The sequence below is a fragment of the Chiloscyllium plagiosum genome, unplaced genomic scaffold, assembly GCF_037043375.1.
Source record: "Chiloscyllium plagiosum isolate Xiang-an unplaced genomic scaffold, Cpla_swu_hap1 HiC_scaffold_11, whole genome shotgun sequence".
NCBI lineage: Eukaryota > Metazoa > Chordata > Chondrichthyes > Orectolobiformes > Hemiscylliidae > Chiloscyllium > Chiloscyllium plagiosum.
The window spans coordinates 78,783,712-78,789,711 of NW_028270149.1; positions in this window are offsets into that span (position 1 = coordinate 78,783,712).

The following is a 6,000-nucleotide window of genomic DNA, read 5'->3' on the forward strand; positions in this document are numbered from 1 at the left end:
GTCGGTAAACAGCTTTTGACTACTCCCTGAGCAATTTTATAAAACGTAAGACAAAAGAATCACGAGTGAGTGGGGTCAAGGCTCACACAGACCTAGGAAGGCATTCAATTAATGAAAAGTTTTCTGCTGCTGCCGTTAAGCTAATGGCTTGAGTTCCCAGCTGCTAAAATGAGGACTGATACAGCAAGGTTTCCTCTTAAAAATCCAAAGGGGAAGATTGTTCCATCCTGGACTAGAGAGGGAGAGAGAGACAGTTTGAGAATTGTCGCTATTTTGATTACATACATTGTTCGTCAAAGAGTGTGTTTATAGGATGATACCCATATTGGAACAGTTGATGATTAATAGTTGAGTATTATATTATCTTGTTAAGTATTTCAATTGAGTAAAATTATGCCAATTCTTTTTAACTGTGTTGTTAGAATAAAGTGTGTTCAGATTGAAGCCGAGTGATGGACCAATCGAATCATTTCTGGGACACAGCACCTTACACTTTCCTCTAAATGAATGTAAACATTAGGGTCGAAGCTATTTCCTTACAATACTTTTGGGGAGTCAGGACTGGTCCATTAGGGTTTCTTCCATCCATTCCTTTTCTTATTTCTCTCTTTGTTGTCTCTTCCTCACCTTTTTTCTCTCTGTCTTGTTCCTCTTCTGCTGGAGCTGAGTGGGGGCGGGCAGTGAGCCCAGAGCAGAGTGGGGGCAGGCAGTGGGCCCAGAGCGGAGTGGGGGCGGGCATTGGACCCGGAACAGAGTGGGGGTGGGAAGTGGGCCCGGAGCAGAGTGCGGGTGGGAAGTGGGCCCAGAGCAGAGTGGGGGCGGGCAGTGGGCCCGGAGCAGAGGGGGGTAGCCAGTGGGCCCAGAGCAGAGTGGGGGCGAGCATTGGACCCGGAAAGGAGTGGGGGTGGGAAGTGGGCCCAGAGCAGAGTGGGGGCGGGCAGTGGGCCCGGAGCAGAGTGGGGCCAGGCAGTGGGCCCAGAGAAGAGTGGAGGCAGGCATTGGACCCGTAACGGAGTGGGGGCGGGCAGTGGGCCCAGAACGGAGTGGGGGCGGGCAGTGGGCCCGGAGCAGAGTGGGGGTGGGGAGTGGGCCCGGAGCAGAGTGGGGGTGGGGAGTGGGCCCAGAGCAGAGTGGGGGCGGGCAGTGGGCCCGGAGCAGAGTCGGGTAGCCAGTGGGCCCGGAGCAGAGTGGGGGCGGCCAGTGGGCCCAGAGCAGAGTGGGGGTGGGGAGTGGGCCCGGAGCAGAGTGGGGGTGGGGAGTGGGCCCAGAGCAGAGTGGGGGCGGGCAGTGGGCCCGGAGCAGAGGGGGGTAGCCAGTGGGCCCGGAGCAGAGTGGTGGCGGCCAGTGGGCCCGGAGCAGAGTGGGGGTGGCCAATGGGTCCAGAGCAGAGTGGGGCTGGGTAGTGGGCCCAGAGCAGAGTGAGGTGGGTAGTGGGCCCAGAGCAGAGTGGGGGCGGCCAGTGGGCCCAGAGCAGAGTGGGGGCGCCTAGTGGGCCCAGAGAAGAGTGTGGGCGCCTAGTGGGCGCAGAACAGAGTGGGGGCGGCCAGTGGGCCTGGAGCAGAGTGGGGCGGGCAGTGGGCCCGGAGCAGAGTGGGGGTGGCCAGTGGGCCCAGAACAGAGTGGGGGCAGCTAGAGGCCCGGAGTAGAGTGGGCCGGTCAGTGGGCCCGGAGTAGAGTGGGGGCGGCCAGACGGCCCGGAGTAGTGTGGGGGCAGGCAGTGGACCCAGAGCCGAGTGGGGTGGACAGTAGGCTCAGAGCAGAGTGGGGTGCGGCCAGTGGACCCTGGAGCAGAGTGGGGGCGGCCAGTGGACCCAGAGCAGTGTGGGGTCGGCCAGTGTGCACAGAGCAGAGTGGGGGCAGTTAGTGGGCCCGGAGCAGAGTGGGAGCAGGCAGTGGGCCCCGGAGCAGAGTGGGGGCGGCCAGTGGACCCAGAGCAGTGTGGGGACGGCCAGTGGCCCAGAGCAGAGTGGGGTGCGGCCAGTGGACCCAGAGCAAAGTGGGGTCGGCCAGTGTGCACAGAGCAGAGTGGGAGCTGTTAGTGGGCACGGAGCAGAGTGGGAGCAGGCAGTGGGCCCCGGAGCAGAGTGGGGGCGGCCAGTGGACCCAGAGCAGTGTGGGGGCGGCCAGTGGCCCAGAGCAGAGTGGGTTGCGGCCAATGGACCCAGAGCAGAGTGGGGGCGGTTAGTGGGCCTGGAGCAGTGGGGTGGGCAGTGGGCCTGGCGCAGAGTGGGGGTAGGCAGTGGGCCCAGAGCAGAGGGGGGTGGCCAGTGGACCCAGAGCAGTGGGGGCGGGCAGTGGGCACAGAGCAGAGTGGGGGCAGCCAGTCGGCCCAGAGCAGAGTGGGGGCGGCCAGTGGGCCCAGAGCAGTAGGGGCAGCCAGTGGGCCCGGAGCAAAGTGGGGTCGGCCAGTGTGCACAGAGCAGAGTGGGGGCAGTTAGTGGGCCTGGAGCAGAGTGGGAGCAGGCAGTGGGCACCGGAGCAGAGTGGGGGCGGCCAATGGACCCAGAGCAGCGTGGGGGCGGCCAGTGGCCCAGAATAGAGTGGGGTGTGGCCAGTGGACCCAGAGCAGAGTGGGGGCAGCCAGTGGGCCCGGAGCAGAGTGGGAGCAGGCAGTGGGCCCCGGAGCAGAGTGGGGGCGGCCAGTGGACCCCGAGCAGTGTGGGGACGGCCAGTGGCCCAGAGCAGAGTGGGGTGCGGCCAGTGGACCCAGAGCAAAGTGGGGTCGGCCAGTGTGCACAGAGCAGAGTGGGAGCTGTTAGTGGGCACGGAGCAGAGTGGGAGCAGGCAGTGGGCCCCGGAGCAGAGTGGGGGCGGCCAGTGGACCCAGAGCAGTGTGGGGGCGGCCAGTGGCCCAGAGCAGAGTGGGTTGCGGCCAATGGACCCAGAGCAGAGTGGGGGCGGTTAGTGGGCCTGGAGCAGTGGGGTGGGCAGTGGGCCTGGCGCAGAGTGGGGGTAGGCAGTGGGCCCAGAGCAGAGGGGGGTGGCCAGTGGACCCAGAGCAGTGGGGGCGGGCAGTGGGCACAGAGCAGAGTGGGGGCAGCCAGTCGGCCCAGAGCAGAGTGGGGGCGGCCAGTGGGCCCAGAGCAGTAGGGGCAGCCAGTGGGCCCGGAGCAAAGTGGGGTCGGCCAGTGTGCACAGAGCAGAGTGGGGGCAGTTAGTGGGCCTGGAGCAGAGTGGGAGCAGGCAGTGGGCACCGGAGCAGAGTGGGGGCGGCCAATGGACCCAGAGCAGCGTGGGGGCGGCCAGTGGCCCAGAATAGAGTGGGGTGTGGCCAGTGGACCCAGAGCAGAGTGGGGGCAGCCAGTGGGCCCGGAGCAGAGTGGGAGCAGGCAGTGGGCCCCGGAGCAGAGTGGGGGCGGCCAGTGGCCCAGAGCAGATTTGGGTGCGGCCAGTGGACCCAGAGCAGAGTGGGGATGGCCAGTGGGCCTGGAGCAGAGTGGGGCGGCCAGTGAGCCTGGAGCAGAGTGGGGCGGCCAGTGGGCCCAGAGCGGAGTGGGGTGGGCAATGGGCCCGGAGCAGAGTGGGGCCAGCAATTGGGCCTGGAGTGGGGGTGGACACTGGGCCCAGAGTAGGGACAGACAGTGGGCCCGGAGTGGAGGCGGTCAGTGAGCCTGGAGTGGGGATGGACAGTGGGCCCAGAGTGGGGGTGGGCAGTGGGCCCAGAGTGAGGTGGGCAGTGGGCCCAGAGCAGAGTGGGAGCAGGCAGTGGGCCCCGGAGCAGAGTGGGGGCGGCCAGTGGACCCAGAGCAGTGTGGGAGTGGCCAGTGGCCCAGAGCAGAGTGGGGTGCGGCCCAGAGTGAGGGTGGGCAGTGGGCCAAGAGTGGGGGCGGTCAGTGGGCCTGGAGTGAGGGCCGCCGGTGGGCCTGAATGGGGGTGGACAGTGGGCCCAGAGTGGGGGTGGACAGAGGGCCCAGAGTGGGGATGAACAGTGGGCCCTGAGTGGGGGTGGACAGTGGGCCTGGAGTGGGGGTGGGCAGTGGGCCCTGAGTGGGGACGGACAGTGGGCCCGGAGTGGGGGTGGACAGTGGGCCCGGAGTTGGGGTGGACAGTGGGCCTGGAATGGTGGCGGACATTGGGCCTGGAGTGGGGGCGAACAGTGGGCCTAGAATGGTGGCGGACAGTGGGCCCTGAGGGGAGGTGGACAGTGGGCCCTGAGTGGGGGTGGACAGTGGGCCCTGAGTGGTGGCGGACAGTGGGCCTGGAGTGGGGGTAGGCAGTGGGCCCAGAGTGGGAGTGGGCAGTGTGCCTGGAGTGGGAATAGTCAGTGGGCCAGAAGTGGGGATGGACACTGGGCTCGGAGTGGAGACTGACAGTGCGCCTAGGGTGGGAGCGGACAGTGGGCCCGGAGTGGGGATGGATAGCGGAGCTGGAGTGGGGATGGACAGTGGGTCTGGAGTGGGAATAGTCAGTGGGCCAGAAGTGGGGATGGACAGTGGGCAGTGGGCCTGGAGTGAGGGGTGGACAATGGGCCCAGAGCGGAGTGGGGCGGTGAGTGATGGACCTGGAATGTAGCGGCCCAGAACCGATCGAAATCGGTGGCCAACGGCCTGGAACAATGGAATGGGAACAATGGCCAGTGGCCTGGAACAGAGTGGGGGCAGTGGCCAATGGACCAGAAGTGAAGATGGTGCTGGCGATGTCTGGTCACACCATGTGGAATCCCTTACAAAAGGACTGTCATGTCTATCTTTTCAGATTTATTTCTATTTTTCTAATTTTTATTAAGGTTTGTACCTGGGTACTTTCTACCTAAGATGGCACCATGTGTTGAGTACATATGTCAATGAACCTAATTTTAAATTCTAGTGGTGCTACTGAGCCACCTGAGGTGAGGATCACTTCATTCCCCCACCCAGACCACATTCTGTGCCTTTTGCCACCCTCAGCACTTCCTCTGGCACTGCCAACCCAAAGGTCCCAAGGGCATGACCTCTCCCATTAAGATCTGGAGGTTCCACTATTACCTAGCTCAGCCCACCCAGAGCATAGGTTAGCTTTCAGAGAGTGAGTGGACTCCTAATTGGACTCCCTTCTGGGGGTGTGGGATGTAGGCTGGACTCCTACCTGTCTTCATTAAATGCAGCCTTTGACTCTGAAACGAAGACTTGGACACAGCAGAATTGCTCTAGTCTTCTCTGAATAGTGCCGTAGCATCCTTTTACGTCCAGCTCTAAGAATAAGTGGAGCCTCGACTTGTCGTGAATTCTGAAGGGCAGCACCGCTGGGTGTGTTTTGTTTTATAAATATTAACTTAAATGACAGTAAACAGTCTGGAATGACATCACCGTTGCTGGGCATTATAACTCCATAGCTGACTTCTGGTCATACCGATGATACAGCCATGCTCCGATGATGTGGTTTCGGATGCTTGCTGTTTGTTCTGTAAACGATTTCGCCCGTTCATTGTCGATACGTGCATCTTCTGAGAGCGATCTCGGTCGTTTGATGGCCCGAAGACACCACAAAGAACCACAAGCAAACTTGCACAGAACACTCAAACAGCAAGTAAGGAACCACAGGCAGTGTTAGTCCACAGGCAAGGAATGATCTTCAAATGTTGGTATGACTTTGTCCTCACGTCAGCACCACATTTTAGCGTCCCATTTCCCTGAATCAGAAGACTGTGGGTTGATGTCTCATTCCAGTGAATCGATCACATAAACATTTACAGTCAGTATTTACACAGGCTGAGAGCCCAGTGCAAAGCTGAGGCAGTGCTGCACTGTTGGATATGCCGTCTTTTGGAGGAGGTATTAAATCAAACCACCTTCTGCCTCCTCGGGTGGACCAATAGCAATTTCCAAAAAAAAACAAGCAGGAGACTTTAATGTGTTTTAATTAACTTACATCCCTGGTGTCCTGGTTAATATTTATTCCTCCAACAGCATCACAAAAATAAATCAGTTGGTCATTATCTCTTTAGTTTGAGGGATCTTCTTGGATGCAAATTACTGCTGTGTTTCCAAATTACAACCCTCTCTTCAATTCCTTAATTGAAAA